Source organism: Vombatus ursinus, unplaced genomic scaffold (assembly GCF_900497805.2).
Source record: "Vombatus ursinus unplaced genomic scaffold, bare-nosed wombat genome assembly UNPS02014778.1, whole genome shotgun sequence".
Lineage (NCBI taxonomy): Eukaryota > Metazoa > Chordata > Mammalia > Diprotodontia > Vombatidae > Vombatus > Vombatus ursinus.
The window spans coordinates 35,854,255-35,878,146 of record NW_020954556.1 but is presented as its reverse complement, the minus strand read 5'-3'; positions in this window follow the sequence as shown (position 1 = coordinate 35,878,146).

Sequence of the window (23,892 nt, the reverse complement as noted above, 5' to 3'; positions counted from 1 at the left end):
CTCCCCAAAACTAGCCTAATTTAGACAGGATGGAAGTTAGGATTTTGCTCCGACCACATGAATCATGCCCTGTATAGTCAAGCCAAACTGACTCTCCAGCTACACCTCTCATACAACTCACAACCTGCTATCTCTCTGCTTCTGCCCAGCCTGCCACCATACCTGGAATGTGCCCTCTTAGAGTCCCTGTTTTCCTTCAAAACTCAGCTTGTTTCTCCATGAAGGCTTTCCAGACAATGCAGAATGAAGGCGGTCTCCCATTGGAAGTGAGATCTTGCATCCCCACTCCCTAGCCACTTGTACCCATTAACAAAATTGTCTTCTATTTATTCTATGTCTATTTTGTTTATTCTTAGGTGTGTACATATTGTCTCCTCTGATAGAATACAAACTCCTTGAGGTCAGGGGCTGTTTCATTTTTTATTTTTTTCCTGTAGGTTGTCTTCACACAGTGTATGCTTAATGAATATTTCTTGATTGATTGCTAGGCACCAAATCTATGAAGACAAAAAGGGAATAGTTCCTGCCCTCAAGGCTAACATTTTGCTTTATGTTTGTTTGAATAATCAGATGCTTTTCTTAAAACCTGTCTTTTGAAGAACCAAAAGTAACTATTCTTTGTATGTGTTGTTATCTGTTTTAAGAGTCGAAGTGGGTAAAATTGGAGACATTATCTGCTTGGTCAAGTCCAAACATTGATTAGCATTGTGCTGGATGCATATGAGGGCAGCTAGGTGGTGCAGTGGAGAAAGTGCCAGATCTGGAGTTAGGAAAACCTGAGTTCAAATCCAGCCTCACACATTCACTATCTGTGTGACCCTGGGCAAGTCACTGAACCTTGTTTGCCTTGGTTTCCTCATCTGTAAAATGAGCTGAAGAAAGAAATGGCCAGTAGTCTTTGCCAAAAAAACCCCAAATGTGGTCACAAATAGGCGGACATGACTGAAACGACTCAACAACAACAAAGAAGAGAAGGTATTTATCATTCTGTTGCTGAAGCAATTGAATCCCAGAAAAGTGGACCAGGTAATCCAGAATCATCCAATGAACCTAGGATGTAGTCAAGATTCAAATCTAGGTGGCTTTTAACTAAGGTGAATATTCTTACTGGCAATATTCTGGGACCTAGGCTTTTAAAAACCCAATACTCCAGTAAATCCAGAAGGTAGAATATTGTGGGGATATTTTCCACCTCACTGTGTTTTGGAACAGTCTAAGGGCAGAACCTCTCATGGCTTCTGCTACAAGCCATTATGTAGCTGAGCATGTTAGTGAGGCTTGCCATTGAAACCTAAGAAGAATAGAACCTAAGAAAGATATAAGAAGATAAGTACAAATATCCAGTACTAACTGGAGTTATTTAATATTATGGTTATATCTTCATAATTTCCTTGTTTCTACTTTTATTCTAAAAATACTGGTTAAACCTTTGTCTTTCCTAAAGGACATTTTCTGGTTCCAAGAATCAGATTCCTGTAGGGGCCCAGCACCCACATATCTATCACAAACTATCACAAAGTAGAAGTACCTTGTCATTGTTGCATTGATGAAAATCCAAACATCAATCAATCTTGGCAGGCATCAAAGTCCCCCTTCGAGAAGGGTGGGAAAAGAAGATGTTAGTGATGTCTTTTTTTTTTTTTTGCCTCCCTGTGAAAGGCATCTAGACAGTGGGCCACACATAATCTATGTAGGCAAAACAACAAAAACACCATGTAACACACCCCTTCGGTGTGAAATGAAGATGTTGGACTTCATGATTTGTAAAGTTCCTTTTTGCTTTTGATCTCATGATTACATATTCAGGGCCAGCAGAGAAAAAAAAGATGAAGCCCATTGGTTGAAAAGATAGGGAGGTGAGTATTATTTACCTCCATCGAAACACTGGCACTTGTGGCTTTGACTCCATGGATCCCCTCTTTCTTTTCCTGGTCCCTCACTACAATGAATTTCCCTAGATCTCTGATCTCAATCTCCCTCTGGCATCTCTATTTTTGCTAGTGGATAGACCCCTAGCTGCTTTAGAATTGCTACAACTTGGCTCATTTCCTCTTACTTACTTTGGTCATACTCAGACTTGTAAGTGCTTGTTTCGAATCTTAAAAAGGCAGCGTGAGAGAGCAAGCCTTTGTACCAAGAAGACCTGGGTTCAAATCCTGACTGTGATGTGTATTAGCTGTGTCATCCTGAGAAAGTCACTTAGCTTCTCCCTGCCTCATCTCCCTCTCCGAGTGTAAGGATTTGGCAGCACTAAGGCATACATTTTAAAATGTGATGCAAACTCCTGACACTTACCATATGCTTTCTCTACACACGCTGTCTCTATGTTGGTTGCTTTTGCTATAGAATATGTGTGCAGAACTCCCCAGATTGCGGCAACATTTATTCTTGAACCGTTGCAAATGTGTACAAAATTGTCCATCTGTATGGGTGGAAGGAGCTTCGCCATTGTACATTTCATATAGTGATACAGTAACAGGTCTGTTCCTCCTCTTCCTCCTGCTCCCACTCCCTACCCCAGCACCTGCTCAGACCTTTTTCCTGGAGCTTCTGTGGTATGCTCCTCCAGAGGATAGAAGGAAGTATTTTGTAACCACCTCCTGTTAGTACTTTGCTGATTACATTTGTATATAACTTTCCCTTTTTATCATTTAAGCACCTCTTTCAAAGTGTGCTGACATTTTAGTGGGTTTTGAATGGCCCTTAATGTTTTCTTGGCATTTGGAGAGCACTGATTGCCTGTTTGAAGACAGCTTGTGATATCTACTTAGTTTCTCTTCTATTTCCTCTATCCTCTAGCCACTAAAGTGATTTTCCTAAAGCTGAAGTATGACTATATTACTAAACTCCAGGGACTCCCTATTGTCTCCAGGATCAAATACAAAATCCTTCGCTTACCATTCAACACTCTTCGTAGCCAGCTTCCTCCTACCTTTCTGGTATTTTTACACCTTACTCTCCAACACGAACTCTTCCATCCAGTGACACTGGCCTCCTGGCTATTCCGTGAACTCCACACTCCATCTCTCAGCTTGGAACATTTTTTCTGGCTGTCCCCCATGCCTGGAATGTTCTCCTTTCTCATCTCTTCCTGCTGGCTTCCTTAGCTCCCTTTACGTCACGACTGAAATTCTTTGTTCTATAGAAAGCTTTCAACTACTCCATTTGAGTGCCCTCCCTCTGTTAATTATTTCCTATTTATCTTGTATACAGTATTTTTGTATATTTTTTTGTTGTCTCTCTCATTTTGCCTCTTTTTGTATCTCTAGTGCTTAGCACTGTCCTGACACCTAGCAGGTGCTTAATAAATGTTAATTGATTGATTAATTATTCCCTTCCTCAAAGGAAGAGTTTGCATTTATTGCTGCTTATTCCTTTTAATCATTATTTTATTTCGCTGATAGTGTAGTAATTATCTTCTTGAAGCAGAGATCCAACCATGTTACTACTCTACTCAAAAATATTCAGCCTCCTGTTGCCTCTTGGATTAATACAGATTAATACAATCTTCAGATTGACATTTAAAACCTTTCATAGACTGCCTCCAGCCTCCCTCTCCAGATTACTTTCATACTACTCCTTTCTAAGCTTCTCTCTTCCAAACTAGCCTATTCATCATTCTCTAAACTTCACATCCTGTTTCCCATCTCTCTGCCCTTGCACACTTCCTGATACACCTCCCTCTGCAACTCCACCTCTTATAATCCTTAATTTGTTCTTCAAATCTCTATTCAGGAGTGACCTGATAGGGGAAATCTTTCTTGACTTCCCCAGTTCAGAATCTCTTAATCTATGTACATGTTTCAATATTTGGATAACAATATTTTAATATAATTGGTTTCCTTTGTAATTCTATGTGTTTTATTTTGTGTATTTAAAAATAATATTCTGAGAGGGGACCCATAGACTTTACTTGACTGCCAGAGGGTTGATGATACACAAAAACATTAAGAATTCCTGCCCTGGTTTTATGTTATCTCCTTCTTCAAATTTTATTGTATTTATCTATATTCTATCTACTATAGTAAATGTAAGCTCTTTGATGGTAGCGATTATTTTTCTGTTTTCATATTATATATTTAGCACAGTGCTTTGTAGTGGCACAATAGTAGTCAAGAAGTTACTAGGTGTGTGACCCTGGACAAGTCATTTAACCCTGTTTGCCTCAGTTTTCTCATTTATAAAATAAGCTAGAGAAGGAAATGGTAAACCAGTCCAGTATCTTTGCCAAGAAAAACCCAAATGGAGTCACAAAGAGTTGGACGTGACTCAACAAGAAAAATAACAACTCATGATTAATTAAATTGAATAGAATGGAGTGGTAAGATAAACCACACATGTTTGCGAAAGTTCAAGTATAATTGTTGCTACCATTTAGAGAGTTCTGCACACATATGCTTTGACAAAAGCAGCCAACACAGTCAGAGTGTGTAGGGAAAACATATGGGAAGTGTCAGTAGCCTGCATCACATTTTAAAACATATGCCTCGGTGTTGTCAAGTTTTCATATTATGAAGACAGATAAAATTTTGGAAACAGACAAAAGTCATTCAGAGTTAACTATGGTGAAAAATGTGGATGATCAAGCTGGTGTCCCATATTGGGTCAAAACCAAGGTGTTCCTATAAAGTAAGGAGACTGCTTTTCTTCAGTGGCTCAGAAACTGACCCTGATGGCAGTTTCAAAAGAGGAATTTTGAAATACTTTAAGCAATGACAACATCCTTATAATCACAACAAGGACCTACACAAGGCAAGTATTTTGAAGGACAATATTCATTTGGGTGTCTGAGTTCTTATACTTGTAAGGCAGTAAGGTAGAGTGGGGGAAAGTGGCAATTTGGAGGACTAGATTCAAGTTCCAGCTACAGTCCTGGGTAACCTCCTTTGTTCTCAGTGTCTTTGTCGTTGAATGCTCATGTTTATCATCATAAACATTGATGTCCTGTATATCAGCGATAAGCCAGTTCTTTAAATGAAAAAGTGAATGTTTTATGTGGATACCTAAGTTACATATTTTGTTACTTACTTGGAAGCAAATATCCTTTCCAAATGTCCTTTCACTCTTAGCATGTACAATATTGTCAATTTATTGTGTCTATGTGCTTGAGTCAATTACTTCGTTATATTGCATCCTAAAGTTGTGCTACATTGCCACCTACTGGCAAAATAAAGTAAAAAAATTTTAGAAGCTGACTTGCTGGGAATTGAATGTCTTGGGGCACCCTGGAAATGAAAAAGCTGGGGAAAGGGGAATTTAGAGAATAAAAAGTGAAGGGAATATGGAAAGAACAGGGGCTATTTCGGGTGAAGAGATAATTAGTAAATATTTGTAGTTTGAGCCCTGGGTGTTTCCTTTGTAACAAAAGTTTTCTTTACTATTAGATTGGTTTGACAGCTGGCACCTCTATTTCAAAGATTACTGGACTTGATCTTTGGCCAGTCTTGTCCTTTCTGCCTAGCTCTAAACAGGGCAGTGTTTCTCTCTCCCTCTCTCTCTCTCTCTCTCTCTGTCTGTCTCTCTCCAATGTAAGGAGTCTTTACTTGGCAATATGATATAATTCGAATGTTGCCAGGTAGATGGCACGTGAGCACGACACTTAACGTCTATTTTTCTCAGTTTCTTTAAGGGTAAAATGGGGATATAATAGCACCTACCTCACAGGAAAGTTGTAAGGATCAAATGAGATCAGACTTGTTAAGTGCCTGGTACCTAGTAGGGGCTCTGTAAATGCTTATTCCCTCCCCTATCCCTTCCTTTCTCTGTTTCTTCGGCCCCCGAAGACTCCTGAGCATATATCCTGCATCAGCTACTTACTATCTACCTGTTACTTTGGGGAGTTCACTTGACTCTTCTACGTTTCACTTTCTTCATCTATAAAAGGAGGGGTTGGACAAGATGACCACTAATGTCCCTTCTAATTCCAGGTCTATATAGGAATCTATGTTTGTTTCTTTAACTCTCTTGCTTTCTCATCCCTTCAGATTTCCTTGTATGTGATCTGTCTTTGCTAATGGGCTACAGACTAAGTATCTTCACCTTGCTTTTTCCATTACCTCTTAGGTCGCTCACAATTTTGATTCTTTAGAGATGATATTCCATGATTTATAAGTCACATAGCATCCCAGGGAGAATGATGGTGTTAGAAAATCAGGATTTTTTTAAATCAAGGGGCAACTTATAATCATTGAAAGCACTGTACAATTATCCAAATGAAATCTAGCCTGTTCCCTTTTTCTTCGGAGCCGTCCGTTATGTCTATCCAAGGCATAGACTGATGGACTAGCTCATTTTTCATCCAACTGTACATGACAGTTAAGGAAATGGGCATATTTGGAGGCCTTTCATAATGACATTTAGTAGAGATAGATTAAAGCCCTACACTTAGATTCAAAATATCAAATATATATGGTTAACAGCTTTTGTGAAAAAATTGGGATTTTAGTGGACGTCAACATAAGTAAACAGTATATCGTAGTAGCCTAACCCTCACAAACAGTATGATCTTCAGTTATCTTAGTAGAAGCATAGTATTCAGAATGAGATAGCTGATAGTCTCACAGTACTTTGAGTTGGTCCCATCATATCTAGGCTATTATGTTCAATTATGGGAGTCACATTTCAGGAAGTACATTAACAACCTAGAATAGATGCAGAGAAAGATGTCCAGGAAGGTAAACTGATTAAAGATCATATCACTTGAAGGGGGTAGGGATGTTTAGTCCAAAGAACATAAGACTTAGGCAGGGTATGAAGCCCATCATCCATTACTTCAAGATTTATCATAGAGAGCTGGGCCTGGAGTCAGGAAGACTGAGTTCAAATCTGGCCTCAGACACTTACTACCTATGTGATACTGGGCAAGTCACTTAACCTCTGTTTGCCTAATCTGCTGGAGAAGGAAATAGCAAACCATTCCAGTATCTTTGTCAAGAAAACCCCATACAGGGTCGTAAAGAGTCAGATACAACTGAATAACAATTGAATAACAGCAAGAAGAAATAGGCTTGTTCTTGTTGGAACATTACAACAGAACTAGAAATAGGAGGTGGAGGTTTCAGAGGGGAAAAATTTAGGCTTTATGTAAGGGGAAAAAACCCAACTTCCTAACAAATAGAGACATCCCAAAGTAGAATTGATTGTCTCAGTAAAGAAGTGAGTTTCTCATCACTGAATAAGCAGAGGCCGGATGACCACTTATAAAGGATTTTGTAGAGGGGACTCTTGTTCTGGTACATGTTGGATCATGTGATTTTTAACATGTCTTGCAATGCGGAAAATCTGTGATGCTGTGAGAGGACCCTGACCTACTTCTCCAATTATAAGCAAAGTAGTGTCCCTTTATGTATATTCCGTGGGCCGGGCAAACTGCATCAGGCCATTCTCTAAAATAATCTTGTCTTTCCTTTGTCCATGTCTTTGTTTATGTTTTCCCCCCTAATCATAGAGGTTGCTCCCTGCATCCTTGAGTGTTAAATTCTAACCGTACTTCTTTAGACACTTACTGCCTTATGTTATGATTATTGGTATATTCAACTCGTGTAATCTCTCAAATTATAAACTCCATTATAGCAGGGATAATGTCATATTCATCTTTGTATCTCCTACAATGCCTAGCATAATTGCATGAACATTGCTGGTATTCAATAAATATTTGTTGAATTAATAAATGAACTAGAATGAGGACAAAAGTAAAGGATAAGACCATCTTATCCAAAGTAGGTTTTGGCTATCACTGCCATGGTAGCTAAATGATATCAAGCTATCCTACAGGGAGGTCTGGGCCTTGTGGCCCATTTAACCAAGTTGATCACAACTCATATCTGCATAACATTCTAAGGCTATTTACACTTTAGGAAAAGGAAGGCTATGATCAATAAAATTAGGTGAGAATTAAATACTGGAATGATAATGAGGAAACTAGAAACTCTTATATGCTGATATAAAGACTAAATGAGATTTGATTAAGAGGCATTTATTGGGAAGCTTTTTTCTAAATCACATCCCAATTTATCCCATGCAAAATGGTTCAATGGACAAAGGACTAAAATCCTATAATTTTTTTCTGTTATTGCAGTGCTTAATGCAGATTGTTGCATGGTACTTTGCACATAGAAGCTAGTGGTTGATAACATTATCATTGGACAAAGGGAAACTTTTCTTTAACTATTTTGGAAGCAAGATGAAAATCAAAGAAAGGATATGGTTAATGCTTGATTTGGATAATAACACAAAACAAGAGAAACCAGGACTACTAATCCTATATTTTGATTCTGTTTTCTCTGCCAAGGAGAAATACCTTTGGACTGGGAAGGATAGAACAAAAAGGGTTAGAAGGAAGGTGTAACTAAATTTAAATTATCTTAACATATGCATGGCTGTATTTTGTTCTAGTCTATCGATTTTTGAAAATCAACAAACAATGAAAACAATTCATATATTCTCTGCTCCTTTCAAATAATTATGTTAACTCCAAAGAAGTACCCTACTATAGAAAATCTTCTGTGAAAGGCTACCTACTTGTCCCCTTCTCAAGTTGAGGACACCTTCAATACACCTGTGGATAGTTCTCATAAAAATTTTATAAAGATGAGGTAAGTAAGTGTATAGGTTAGTAGTTATAAATATTCTCAGTTACCTTTTGGAGATAGTAATATTTTCCCCATTCATCCTCCCTACCCTGAAATGTCTTGTAAAGTGACCCCTCCTGGATTCCAAGATCATATTGCCTTGTTCATGGATTTCCTCAATGGGTACTTGGTCTGGCCTGGCCATTTTGCTCAGCTTCAGCTTTTCCTAAACCCCCTTTCTCCTTCATCATATGGTATATGGGGAACTAAAGTGTTAGGATTCAAAGATAGGGGTTTCTCCATTCTCCAATAAAATTATTGCTACATTAAATCCATTTTACATCTATTTGTTGTCCTCATGCTAGTTTCAACTGTGAATGTTTTCAGAATCATGCAGTTCATTGAATCTTCCACCAAGCCTTACATTGATTTGGTTCTGCTTTCACAATTTTTGCTGTTTCAAAAACAGTATCATAAAAGATTCCTTAATAGATGCAACAAAGATAACTGTGTTCAATCACTTTCTGATTGTTAATATTAGCTAAGATGCATGCTCATCAAAGGTGTTTGTAACATTTAGAGCTATTTGAAAATGGATGGGCTGCTTCAGAAAGTAGCGAGGACCTCCACATTAGAGATTTTCAACAGGGGAACAAGTATTTATTTAGCACCTACTATGTGCTGGGTACCATGCTAAGTGCTTTACAAATATTATCTCATTTGATCCTCACAACAACATGTTAGGTTAGTGCTATTATTTATCATTATTTTATAGTTGAGGACATAAGACTGAAGAGGGGAAGTAACTTGCCCAGGATCATACAGCTACTAAGTGTCTGAGGCTGGATTTGAATTCAGATCTTCCTGACTCCAGGCCTGGCATTCTATCCATCACACCACCTAGCTGTCTTAATAGAATCTTAAATGAACAGTTTGGGGGGGTGTTGTAGATAACATGGTTAGGTATGGATTAAACGACGTGGTTTTTGAGGTCACTTCTAATTCTGAGATACTATGATTCTATGAAATGAATTAATGTCATCATCATTATTATTATTATTATTATTATTATTTTTAGGCAATTGGGGTTAAGTAACTTGCCCAGGGTCACACAGCTAGCGAGTGTTAAGCGTTTGGTCTGAGGCCGGATTTGAACTCAGATCCTCCTGACTTCAGGCCCGGTGCTCTATCCACTGCACCGCCTAGCTGCCCTGAATTAATGTCATTATTAATCAAATTGACTGTAAAGATCAGATGAGCCCCATGAAGTGGGGTCCGGTTTGATTATTGAGTATAGACATGCCCTGCGGATACTGTCAATCTTGAAGTAGTTTTGGATCTTCTCATTAAACATAGAAGTGATTTCGTGTCGTGGAAAGAAGACAAGGCCTAGGATCAGGAGGCTCAGGTTTCAGTCTTGGCTTTGCCACTAACTTGCTATATGATCTTGGGCAAACCATTTAACCCCACTGGGTCTAATTGCTTCATTTGTTAAATGAAGGATTTAACGTGGATAACCTCCAAGTCACTTGGACTTGAAGATTTTACTTGGCTGTTACATCGTGGAGGTCCATTCATCTAGTTATTAGACACATTCCAAAAAAATTCTTCCATCCGACAAACACAGAAGCAATTCTATTAAAACCCCTAGCTCCTTAGAAGCATCTTGTTTTACAAGTGAAACAAAGGGTCATTTTGAGGAAGTGCTGAAGGAATGGGAATTGTAAGTTGGAGAAGTCCTTTTAGAATTCAGAGTTCTACTGCGCAAAATGTTAAAAAGTCTCCTCTCCCAACCTCAATGGTAAAAAAGGTTATTAAATGGTCATTGGATAGACCAGACAGCATGAAGCTGGCCTCAACAGAGAGTGAATCTTTTTAAAATGAGGAGAGACTGGATGGTGGAGCTGAAGAAGTAGGGGATTTGAAGATGCAGATCAGAATTCTTGGCTTAGCTTCTCATCTCTTCTATGAACTTAGCCAAACCACTTAACCTTTCTCTGGGCCTCATTCCCATCTTCTGTTAAATAAAGATGATTCTCAGGGTCTCTCCTTGCTCTAAACCTTACTAACCCCAGGGGAAGGCTGTGCTGACTAGATCTCTTCTTGAAAGTGGCCTTACTCATGGCTGCTTTTGCAGCAAAATAATTTGGCTCCTTAGTTTCACTTGTGGCAAGTTTGACTCTTACTACTTCTTGAGACCTGAAGAAGAATGCATTTTTGACTTTAGATTTAACCCTAAACCTAATTTGGTCTGGATGCAAAAGATTTATGGTCTGTTCAGCTATGTATTATATCAATAATGCAAGAGCTGCAGGGCACTGTACTTCTCACTGAATATTCAATATGCAATCTAAAAATTTATCTTTTAAATATCACTGGTTTTAGCCTTGCAAATTCAGGGATACATCATCTGTAGTTCATTTTTAAACTTAGAGCAAATAAGGGAAGAATGGATTATTTCTTAAATGAAAAGATCAAAAAGAGTAATTAATATTTGATAATCTTAATTAAAATTGTCCTTGCACATTGGTTTTTAATGCTATTTGGGGCATAAGGTATGATTATTGATTCCACAGCAAAACTGGATAATCTGGTTGCAAATTTGAGTGCTAATGGCAGTATGATTATCTACTTTGGCCCAAGAAGTTAGCCCTTAATTTAGACTATAATTATTATTATTATTGCTATGCTCATTCTAGAAAAAATTTATTCCATAAAAGTAAGAATTTGAACTTTGAAAAAATAATAAGTTGCTAGGTTATAAAAGATCTATGAATTGCAATGTGATGTATCCTAAGAACTGGGGCAGCAAGGTGACATAGTGGATAGAGTGCAGGGCCTAGAGTCAGGAAGATGAGTCTTTCTGAGTTCAAATCTGGCCTCGGATACTTCCTAGCAACGTGACCCTGGGCAAGTCACTTAACCCTGTTTGCCTCAATTTCCTCATCTGTAAAATGAGCTGGAGAAGGAAGTGGCAAAACGCTCCAGTGTCTTTGCCAAGATCCCCAAATGGGGTCATAAAGAGTCAGATACTACTGAAAAAACTGAACAATAACAACAGTACCCTAATAATAGTTAGTAGACTTAAAATTAGAAGGTCTAAGTTTGAGACCTTGCTTTCCTACTGTGTGACTTTGGAGAAATCACTTAGCCTCTCTGAGACTCATTTTCCTCATCTGTAAAGTAGAAATAATAGCCTTTTCTACTGTAGAGTGTTATTGTAATTATGAACTATGTAATGTATGTAAAGTGGTTTGGAATGGTAAGCACCATATGAATAAGGGTTATCATAACTGCTTACCTTCTGGAAGTGAATGAGCACTTTGAAGTAAGAGTTAAGAAATAAATGACTTCCTCTGATTCACTGAGTGAGATGGAATCATCTAAGATTTAGTGTATCTCTCAACAGAGATCCTCACACTTCTTTTTCACTGACAGGCTCTAGTCCAAGCAACCAGATATTTGAAAGTGAGAAATGTGATCTGAAAGGTACTTTTAAACTTACGTCAGCTATTAACAATTCATTCACCAGGAGAATTAGGGCGATGGCTAAAGGCATTTAAGAGTGAACGTTTCTTCGAGTACCTTGGAAATATCTTACCTATCCCAAAAGATCTGAGTCATTATTCCTAGATCCTACTGTGAGTGGTGGTGATGATAATGATAGCAGTGCATTCATTTTAGCATAGACCCTACACATTTTAGTAATAGTAACATTAAACATGACATCTTGGCTTAATTTAATAAGAGGAGCAGAGACACTAGAACTCCAATAGATGTGAGTATAAGTGGAAGAAACCATCAATTCATGCCATCTATACTCAATGATAACTCACACTTACATATCTAGCATTTATATAGTGCTCAAAAGTTTACAAAATTCTTTACATATGTTATCTAATTTAATTCTCACAACTCTGGGAGGTGGGTGATAATATTAACCCCATTTTACAGAGGAGAAAACTGAGGCAGACAGATGTTAGATGACTTGCCCAGAGTCACATAGTTAATTGTTGAGTGCCATCTGATAATTTTTTGCTAACTTTAATTGTCAGAAAGTTTTCCCTTAAATCAAGACTAAACCTGATCCCTCTGCAATTTCCATATACTGTTCCTAGCTCTTCTCACAGGCGACCTTAGAACAACAATAATCAACAACAATAATGTTCACCGTTAGTAAATATCTGAGGCTAGATTCAAACTCTGATCTTCCTCATTCCAAGTCCAACACCCTGAACTGTGCCAGCTATATGTGAATGTGCTTTGAGGTTTACAAAGCTCTTTTTTTCATGACAAGTTAACACGGACATAGCTCTCATCCAAATAGTGTCATATCGGGTTTACAGATGAGGAAACCTTCAGGGTCAGAGACAAATGACTTCCCCAAAGTCATACACTGAGTAAGCAGCAGAACCCTCCATTAGGAGAACATATTTAGAGCCTGAATATCGTTCAACTCCCTCATTTTACAAATTAGAAAATGAGGCTGTGATAAGTGACTTGTACGTGGTCCCATCGGTTGTGAGCAACAGAATGGGGCTTAAGTCTAGCTTTTCCAACTTCAAATACAGTCCTTTACCCACTGTCCTACACTACTTACTTAGAGAAACAGTTCTAGTTTTGGACTTTGAGCAAAAGGGTAGCCCTAGAGCTTTAAATTCCTGCTATTTCTATGGGCTAGTGCTAGAATGCAGCATGCCAAAGGGAACTTTCTAAAGCAACACTAAGGTCTTTAATCCTCCCCTCTGAATGGCCTGAGTGGAAGTTGCAGCATTAAATCTTTCCATGTTCCTTGAAGACCAAGGGGATCTGTCTTTATTAGGCCAGATTTATTGACCACATGTGGGGAGGGTGTGTACCTTACTCAAGGAGACTGGCCTACCCTTTTGGCCAATACGGATAATTAAGGCAAAGGACTCCCAGGAAAGCTGTTAAATGAAAACCCAGGAGAAACTGAAAGAATTGGCAGAAAAGATTTCTGGAGCATATGTTAAATTTTCCTTTTAGCTGTTGGAGATAATCTTTCCCTCCTCTGAATTCCTACAAGCACTTACTGTAGATACTGTTCATTAGGCCCTTATATTATGTGTTACCATTTCATGTGTTACCGGAAAGCCAGCCTTATGTCATCCATTTTTGTCTCCCTCTCCAGATCAGCATTGAACACAGTGCCTTGCGTAAAGCAGACCTTCAATAAAGTGAGAGGTACCATTTGTTGTGGTGGAAAGCAGGCTAGACTTGGAGTGAGGAAGGCTTGGGTTCAAATCCTGTCTCTAATACTTAATAGCTATGTGACCACGGTCAAGTCACCTAACTTCTACAATCTTCATTTTCCTCATCTGTAAAAGGAAGATAATCATGCCTTTAGCAACTGTCTTAATTAATCAAGCAAGCACTTATTGAACACCCATGTAGCTGGTGAGATGTTGAGGATAGGAAGACAAAACTGAAACATAAAACACTTAGAAAACATATAAAGCAGATACAACCTAGCTTTGAAAATGTAGGCCCCAGCACTTATAATAACTGGGAATGGCCTCATGTAGGAAGAGGTGATTCAGCTGAATCCTTTTCCCCTTCAAGTTCTGAGGCTGGGTTTCCCAATCTTGCCCAGGCTGGAGGGGCAGGAGCCACTCTTGGGCCTGACTCCATTGCTGATCAGCACAGAAGCTATGATCTGGTCGCTTTTTGACCTGATGCAGTTTGTCCCTCCTTAGATAACCTGGTGGGTTGGTGCTGAACTTAGGAGGTGTGATCAGTTTAAATCCAGCAACTCAGAACTGCCAAGATCCATCAGCCCCAGCCTCCCTGGAAGCAGGGGTTATAGGCCTGTGCCTCCACACCCAGCTTAAACTCTATCTTGAAGGAGACCAGGAATTTCAGGAGGTCAAGGTGTAAAAACAGAGATATTTAGAGCTAATAATAACAGCCAGTGTTTATATAGCACTTTAAGGTGTGCAAAGGGCTCTGCGTATGTTTTGTTCTCACAGCAACCTTTGAGGTAGGTGCTGTTATTATCCCCATTTTACAGATAAGGAAACTGAAGTTCACTCAGCTAGTAAGGGACTAAGGCTAAGGTAGGATTTGAAATCAGATCTTGTTGATTCCTGATCTAACTCGGTTCTGGAGTGTCATGGGTGAGAAACTGCAAATAGGTCAGTATGGCTGGAAGGTGGAGTCCATAAAGGGGAGTGATGTGTATTAGGTCCGGAAAGGTAGGATGAGACCAAGTTATGAAGAGCTTTATAAATGGCAAACAGAACTTATATTTTTTCCTGGAGCTAAGGGGAACCACTGGAGTTTATTGAGGTGGAGAAGAAAGGTGTTAAGAGCAGAGCTTTAGGAAATTCACTTTTTTTCCCTTTTTTTTACTATTAATTTATTTATTTTTAGTTTTCAACATTCATTTCCACGAGATTTTGCATTCCGAATTTTCTTCCTGTCTCGTCCCTCCCCCCACTTCAAGATGGCATACATTCTGAATACCCCTTCCCCTAATCTGCCCTCCCTTCTATCTCCCACCCTCCTTCTGTTATCCCCTTCCCCTTCTGTTTTCCTGTAGGGCTAGGAAATTCACTTTTAAGCTAGGTGGATGATGGCTTGGCTTGGAGTAGAGTGAGAATCGAGGCAGGGAGACCATTTAGGAGGCTAATTAGATAGCTCAGGTAACAATAATTACTAGCTTTTGTATAGCACTTTAAGGTTTGTTAGAGTGCTTTACAGAGACTATCTCATTTGATTCTTCCTGTAAGGTAGGTGCTAGTATTATCCCCATTTTATAGATGACTAAACTGAGGCTCAGAGAAGATAAGTCAGATAGCCAAGGCAGGAAGTGAACACAGATCTTTCTGAGTCCAGCTCCAACATTCTGTTCCCTGTTGCATCTAGGTGCCTTTTAAGTAGTTACCAAGGATTAAGTAGGGTGATAAGGTAAGTAAGTGAAGAGGGCCTGAATTAAGGTGGAGGCAATGGGACTGAAGGGGTCATAGGGCAGAGGTGTTGTGGAGACTGAAATAAGATTTGTGGGATATGTGAGGTGAGGAGTATAAACAGCTGAAGTTAACACTAAGGTTGTGAACCTGGGGGCCTGGAAGGATGGTGGTGCTCTTGATAAAAATAGAGAAGTTTGAAAGTGGAGTGTGTTTTGGGAGAGAGATAAAGAGTTCTGTTTTGGACGAGTGTTTGAGATACTTCACAGGATTGTTATGAGGCTCAAATGATATAATATATGTAAAATGCTTTGGGTGGGGAGTGGGGGATAGGACCTGTGATTTCATTAGTCTAGGGAACGCCTAAGGAGAAAATTCCCTCTACAAAGCACTGTATAAATGTCAGTTATTATTATCAAATACTTGTGAATTTACGGTCATGCTTGGCAAAATTTCACAGTTAAAATGAGAAGGGAGTAAATGTTTGCTTTGCAGATATCCCAAAATGAGACAAGTAAAATGTTTTATTGCAACTACCAAATGACTTTTCCTCTCTAGAGAGAAGCTCCTGGGGGGGATTACACTCAAAATGCAATTCAATTAATTATTCAATCAACCAATCAACAAGTGAAAAAAAAGAAAAAAAGCATTTACTTAGTTTTCTGTCAAGCACTGCCCTGACCAAGTTAAAAAGAGATGTGGCTTCTGCTTTTGAGAAATTTACAGCATAAACAGACAACGCTAATGACAAAGGACACAGGATGCACAGAAGGAAGAGAAACGTTGAACACATGCAAAATTAAAGTATTAACATATGAGAAATGGGAGACATTCATTGCTTGGAATAGCAGTTGGGGGATGTTTGAGTCATAGGAGCTGTAGATTTAGAAAGGGTTATGATTTTTTTTAAGTCACCCAAAACAACTTTGTAATATAGCTTTGACTTCCTCCTTGTGGTGGGATTGCAGATTTCTTATGAGTTCAGGCCAGCGCTCTACATAGTTGGGCTTGTTTAACTTGACAGGTCAAGAAAGCCTGCAGTTCAGTAACTGCTTATTGAAATCACTTGGAATGAAGGCCAAGTTTTCTGGATCTAAGGAAGTTTAAATTTGGCATCGGTCTTGATTTAATGTAATTTTTTTGTTAGCCACTGCTGGATTATAACGCCTCATTTTTTCCTTTTCTCTGACTCTGCTGAACTTCAGTGGTCCCCAGTTAACGATGAAATATCTTGCTTGCTTTTTAATCAGGAACTAGATCTTCGTAGAATATTGAATAAACCCCTTAATTAAGGCCCACACATCTCTGGCAATTATAAAGAATTTATTTGCTTATCCATGTTTTCACCCCTAAGTGACTTTACTTTTAATGATTAACTTGGGAATGGCACAGTGGTTTAAGGGGATAGAGTAAAATAGCATGGAGAAATGGTCAAATTATAGGAATTTTATAAATTTAAGACCTTTGTCAAAGGGGATATGATTTTACGGGTCATTATGAAGGCCACCCTTCCTATATCCCTGGACCAAGATTTAGGGCAATAGCTGGATTTACAAGTCTTATGTTTGCAGTTTTGATAGTTAAACTTTCAGTCAGAGGGGCCTCAGGGCCTCATATCTAGAACTTCTAGAGTTCTTAGATATAATAGGTATTTAGGGGGTAGATGGAAATGGTGCTCAGAGGGGCTTTCTCTGCTGGCATATATAAAGAATGAGATCTGGGACCATTTTAGGCTGCCAAATGCTGTTGCCATATTGCTCCCCAAAGTGGTCCATTTAGTAAATTCAGTGGAGGAAAAAAACAGTTTATTTTTGATATTGGGTAGAAAGAACAGCTTATTGCTCAGTTGAATGTTTCACTTTTTAACTGATTCTTTGGAACTATAGTCTTGCCTAAGGCAAAATTGGCCCCAGAAAAAAACTGCAAAGTTTTCCCACTTCCTCTGCTTCAGTATCTCCTTTTATTGCTCTTACTTTCCTCCTATCTTCTAGGTATTACCTAGATCCCTCCTGGTATTTGTGGCTGAAAGAAACCTTAAGGATTATCTAGTTCAAGGGGTGCCAAACTTTTTCTAAAAAGGACCAGATAGTAAATATTTTAGGTTTTGCAGGCAAAATTGAATATATTACATAGATGCTTTTGTAGTAAGAAAGAAAATAAATTTCTGCAAATTTTTATTTATTAAATTCAGAATATAACAACAACAATAAACAATAACTGAATACAATGCTTTATTGTATAGGCCTATTAATGAAAACAATGGAATTCTTTTTTTTTTTGGTGGGGGGAGAATAACATTTTGCTTAATTGTGGCTCAAAGTCTGTGTCCCCATCTCCAAAATTGATTGTAATTGTTCATCTGTTAATGCTTATCTGTAACGAGATATTATTTCATCTTTGAAAATGTCTTTTCACGGAGATAGGTACTACCAAATACTGATAGCAATCCACATGCATATGATTTTAATTGAACATATTCATCACTTGGAAAGTATTTATAAAAATCTATTAGATTCTCATGATGTTTTTTTTTAAAAAACATTCTCATGCCTTTTAGCATGTCATTACATAGTAGATTTATCACTTCCAATTGAAGGTTGGGGAAAAATCCTCAATTACATGGTTAAATGGATTTTGAAATATGGACCTTTCTTTTGCACTTGCATCAAGGTCCAAAATGATTCTGGAATTATAGTTTGAGTTCCAAATTTGTGTGGGAATTGAGATCTTGTTTCTTGTTTTAACTTTTGACAGAATGGAAAGTATATGAAGCAGCTTGACATTACTTGTTATTAAAACAATGTTAGTTGTCATAATTGAACTTTACTGCAGAAGAAGCTTCACAGGTAAGCACTGTTTTGCCTTGTAATTTAGGTTGGATTCATTAAGAAACATTATCAAAATGGTAGCAAAAACTATTTTCCTTTTTAAAAAATATTTTTCCAATTACATGCAAAAAACATTTTAAACATTCATTTTTTTTAAAAATTTTGAGTGCTAAATTCTCTCCTTCCACCCCTTCCCTCCCCCCATTGAGAAAGTAAACAATTTGACACAGGCTAATAAATGTACATTCACGCAAAACATTTCTATATTGAAAGAAAACAGACAAAAAACATGAAAAAAAGTAAAAAAAAATAGTATGTAAAGCTAATTTCCAAAGCCACTCAGTGTTCAGTTACAGTGGTTGAGGGTAGTTCTCCTTCAAAAAAATTTCAATCCTGAGCTAAAAAAATTATAATAAAACATTTCCTCTTCTTTTCTTGTTTTGACATAATGGATATGCACTGTTAATAAAAAATAAAATAAAATCTTGCATTACAGCAATGCCCATGGCACTCAAAACATTGTCAAGTTATAACTGCATCGTGACAATTTGTAGTACACTAGCGCAACATGAAGTGATGAGAGAGGGCTCCCTGTGGTCTCCGTAGCAACTACTAAGCTCAGCCTCTGTAGAGGGAAAGGGGCCATCAACAACATGTAAACAAATGAGCATGGCTGTGTTTTGATTAGATTTTATTTTGTGGACACATATTTGAATTTCGTATAATTTTCACGCATCATGAATTATTAATCTTTTGATTTTTCCAACTGTTTAAAAATGTGTAAAACATTCTTAACTTGAAAGGTATGTAAAAACAGGCGTTAGGATGACAAATCCTGATCAACTCAACCCCATTCATTTCACAGATGTGAGAAATAAGGAGAAGGGAGGAGAAATGATTTAAGTAAGGCCATACCGATGGGTAGTAATGGAAGTGGCATTCAAAGACAGGTCCTCTAAGTCTGGAATTAATGCTCTGACCACTCTAACAACCTATGTACTATTCCTGCCTTTGGGGTAGATATTAACTAAGCTCTGCTAAAATATTAATAATAATTAAAATTTATAATTAACTTTAAAGTGAGTTTGCAAGGCATTTTATGTATGTTATATCATCAGAGCCTCAGAACAACCCAAGAAGGTATTATAGATATTATTAGCTCCATTTTACAAGTGAGGAAACTGAGACTCAGAGAGATTAAGTGACTTGCCCATGGTCAGAAAGAAAATAGTATCAGAGATGGTGGGATTTGGAAACAGGTCATCTTGATTCAAAGTCTAGAACTCTATCCCCTACTACATACTACCTTTCCCAATTATTAAATGAAAACTAAAGTATTAGACTAAGCTATGACCTTCTCAGAAGTGTATACATATTTAAATGGGGCTAAGAACCAAAGAATGAAACTATATTTGTAGAACAACAGGTTGTGGAATTGTTGTTCCCGGGTCCTACTTGTTATTCCCTCTGAAATCACATCATATAAAGCTGTTTCTAGTGGTTGAGTATTCCTAGAGAAATTATTTAGTTTAAATTTAATTTAATTTTTCCAGCAAAAAAAAAATCTGCCTTCTTTCTCTCCTGCCTTCTCTCCCCTACCCCAATGAGAAAAAGAAAAACAAACCCCTTTTTACAAACATGTGTAGTCAAGCGAAACAAATTCCTGCTTTGGTCATGTCAAAATTTAGTCTCAATCCGAATTCTGGGTAGTATATTTAATTAAGAATCCTCTGGAATCCAGTTGGTCGTTGGGCTGATTCAGAGTTGATGTCTTTACAATATTGTTGTAAAGCTATAAATTATTCTCCTGGTTTTTCTCACCTCACTGCGTCAGTGCATACAAGTCTTCCCAGATTGAGACATTACTTTACACCCAATACTTATTTCTCCTACAATAATTGCATCCATAGCTTTTCTCAAGATTCAATTCCAGTGCCAACCTTTCTTGATCCCCTAAGTAGTTAATACTCTTTCCCTCTCCATAAGATTTATAACATTTAAACGGATGACAGTGTCATCCGTTTAAATGTTGTATTCCTTCTCCTCCCCTCATCCCCAGTAGAATGCAAGCATCATGAGGCCAGAGGCTTTTTCCATTCTATTCATAGCACTTAGCATAGGTTTTATACATAGTGGATGGTCAATAATAAATGTTCATTAAATTGAACAATAGATCCGGAAACAAAAGAAGAATACGTTTCCTGCTGTATAATCCAGTCCTTCTTTAAACTCATTCCTCTTTTTCAATAGTGCTGATTACTGTACCACCCTTCTAATTGGCCTTCCTGCCTCAAGTATCTTTTCTCTTAAACATCACCTCCCCCCAGGACCAAAGCGATTTTCTGATGACGTCTGAAGTCTGATGATGTCACTTCCCTGCACCATAAACATCAATGACTCCTCTCCTCCTCTGCTTGGCATGGAAAGTTTTCCAACCTGACTTCAACACACCTGTCCAGCCTTATTATAAATTACTTTAAAATATAAATATTTGCTTATTGAGTGACAGATTATATATTGCTCTCCTTCATGCCCTCGACATCTCAGTCAAATTGGCCTATTTATTGCTCCTTATGCATCTTCTGTCTCAGTGCCTTTGTATAGGTTGCCCCCCCCCATGCCAAGAATACATTCCCTCCTCACCTGTCCTTCAAGGAAACTTTAAGTTCCTTTAAAATTTAGCTCAAGTATAACTTCCCATAAGAAGCTTTTCATGATCCTCCCAACTGTTAGTTTCTTGGCACTAAAATTACCTTACATTTGTTTTGTTATTTGTTGGTTTAATTTTTTGTCTTTATATTCCCAGTGCCTAGTATAGCTGGGGTGTAAGGTGTGTACAGTGAAAACTAGTACCTCTGGTATGAGGGCTGCCGAGCCCTTTTCAGGGCTCCTTTCCACCTTTGGTGTCCACCTGATCCCCCTAACATTCACCTGTGGCTCCAAGAAGCTGTAGCATGCACAGTGGCCACACCTCAGTAAACAGTTCTGGCAGACGGGCTAAACCAGGTTGAGGGGTCTCAAACCCATTCGTGAGTTAGGGGGGTGTCTACCCCAAGCATGTGAAGACTTCACCTGGTGAAAAGAGCAAATGAAAACAATTTGTTCCAATGGCTATGAAGGCAGCTAAAGCAGGTTCTGTGGAGTGCTTAGAGCTTGGTTAGACATCAAAGACTCGAAGGTCATCCACTGTATCTTTAGCCATCACCAGTCATCTTGACTGTGCCCTGCCACTGGACTGTGATGACTCTGGAAGAGATGGTGATGCCAGTGATTACATGTAACTCTACCTCCCTTAAAAACAATTTATGCATGAATCAAAAGACATCACCCATATCATTTTACCACTTTACCTATCTCAAAGTCCCGTGGAGACAGGCAAGTAACAAGTAGCAGGTGCAGGTACACTGGGAGCCATAGTCACAACCCTGTACACAGGTGGCCCAGGCCATAGGGTCATCTTCTCACTGAAAGCAGCAGTGGGATTCAGCAGCCCCTTGGGTGTCTGAGCACACTTTTAAGGATCACACAGCTCACCTCCTGGTATGAGGAAGGGGCTAAAAAAGGTTCCTTAAATATTGTCTGCTTACCCAACCCTGGCCTGACTACTGAGGCAAGCAAGCTTCCCACCCTGCTGTTGAAACACAAAAAAGGTACAAAAACATCTTCAATGAAGATTCCACTCACCATAGACACATGGAATGTGTTCACACTTATAGACACAGAATCCAGTAGACCTGAAAGATGAACAACTCTTGTGAGAGAACTCAGCAGGGATCACATCCTAACAGCAGCCCTGAGTGAAACAAGGCTGGCAATGAAGGCCAGTTTATTGAAGCTGGAGCTGGATACATGTTTTTTTTTTTTTCTGGAGTAGCCACAGTGAAGGGGAACACCATGAAGCTGGTGGAGATTTTGTAATCAAAATGAATCTAGTCAACAAACTTATATGACTACCAAAAGGAGTGAACAATAGACTTATGACAATGTGACTGTCACTTGCACAGAAACGCTATGCCACCATCATCAGTGCCTATGCTTCCATCATGATGAACTTTGATGAAGTCAAAGAACAAATTTTATGAAGATCTGAAGACCTTTATTATCAGTGTGCCAAAAGAGGACAAGCTTATAATTCTGGCTGACTTTAATACTACGGTAGGCTTAGACTACCAGACATGGCAGGGAGTCCTTGGGAAGAATGGAGTTGGAAACAGCAACAGCAATGGTCTCTTACTCCTAAAAGCTTGTGCATCTCATGACTTTCTCATCACCAATAGTCTTCCATTTACCTAAATGCAATAACACTTCATGGATGCATCCTTGCAGCAAATATTGGCATTTAATAGACTATGTGATTGCAAGGAGAAGAGACAGACAAGGTGCAAGAGTGACAAAGGCAACATGTGTGGCGCAGAGTGCTGGACTGATCACAGATTTATCCACTCCAAGCTAAATATTCACATTCAACAAAAGTGGCGGGCCCAAGGCAAAATGACTACCAGAAGAATTAACGTCAACAGATCACAGCGCTTCTCTGAGTGGGAACAGTTTGTTTCTAACTTGGAGGGAAGGTTTAGCCAGCACAAAGTTGGCAACAGTGGAGCAGAAAAAGGGTGGACAGTTTTGAGAGATTTGGCGTACAGTAGTACATCTGCTCATCTGGGTCAGAACACTCGCAAACATCAAGACTGGTTTGACAAAAAAGACGGGGAAATTCAAAAGCTGCTAAATGAAAAATGAGAACTCCACAGGGTTTGCCATCAGGATAAGCCATCCATCGAAAGCAGCATTTAATTCCATCAAAAGTAAAGTACAAGAAAAGCTTAAAGAGATGCAGGATTCTTGGCTCAGTAAGAAGGCAGATAAAACTCAGTTTTATGCTGATAGTAACAATCCAAAGAGTTTTTATGACACCTTGAAGGCAATTTATGGGCCAAAGAGCTATCATGCTTCTCAACTACTCAGTGCTGATGGAGCCATATTGATTAGTGATAGGGACATGATCCTGCAGAGATGGGCTGAATACTTCCATAGTGGTCTCAACAGACCATCATCAATCAATACTGAGGCCATTGACCGTTTACCTCAGGCTGAAGTAAATCCCTCCCCAGCTGAAGTTCCAACTGAAGAAGAGGTTGTGAATGCCATTAGGCTCCTTTCCTGTGGCAAAGCACCTGGTGCTGATCCTATTCCAGCTGAGACTGTCAAGGGGGGCGTCCATTGCTCATACCAAAGCTGACTGAAATTTTCCAGGTTATATGGCAAGAAGAGGTTATCCCCCAGGAGTTCAAGGAGGCTTCCATTGTCCATCTCTATAAAGGTAAAGGAAACAGATTGTCCTGTGACAATCACAGGGAGGTTTCTCGCTTAGTCATTGCTGGCAAGATTCTTGCCAGAGTCCTCCTTAATAGGCTGATTCTTCACTTGGAAGATGGTCATCTACTTGAGAGTCAGTGTGTGTCTTCAGAAAGGGTCCAGGAATGGTTGATATGGTGTTTGCTGTCCGACAACTCCAGGAGAAATGCCAAGAGTCAAAGATAAGATACATTTGTAGACCTGACCAAA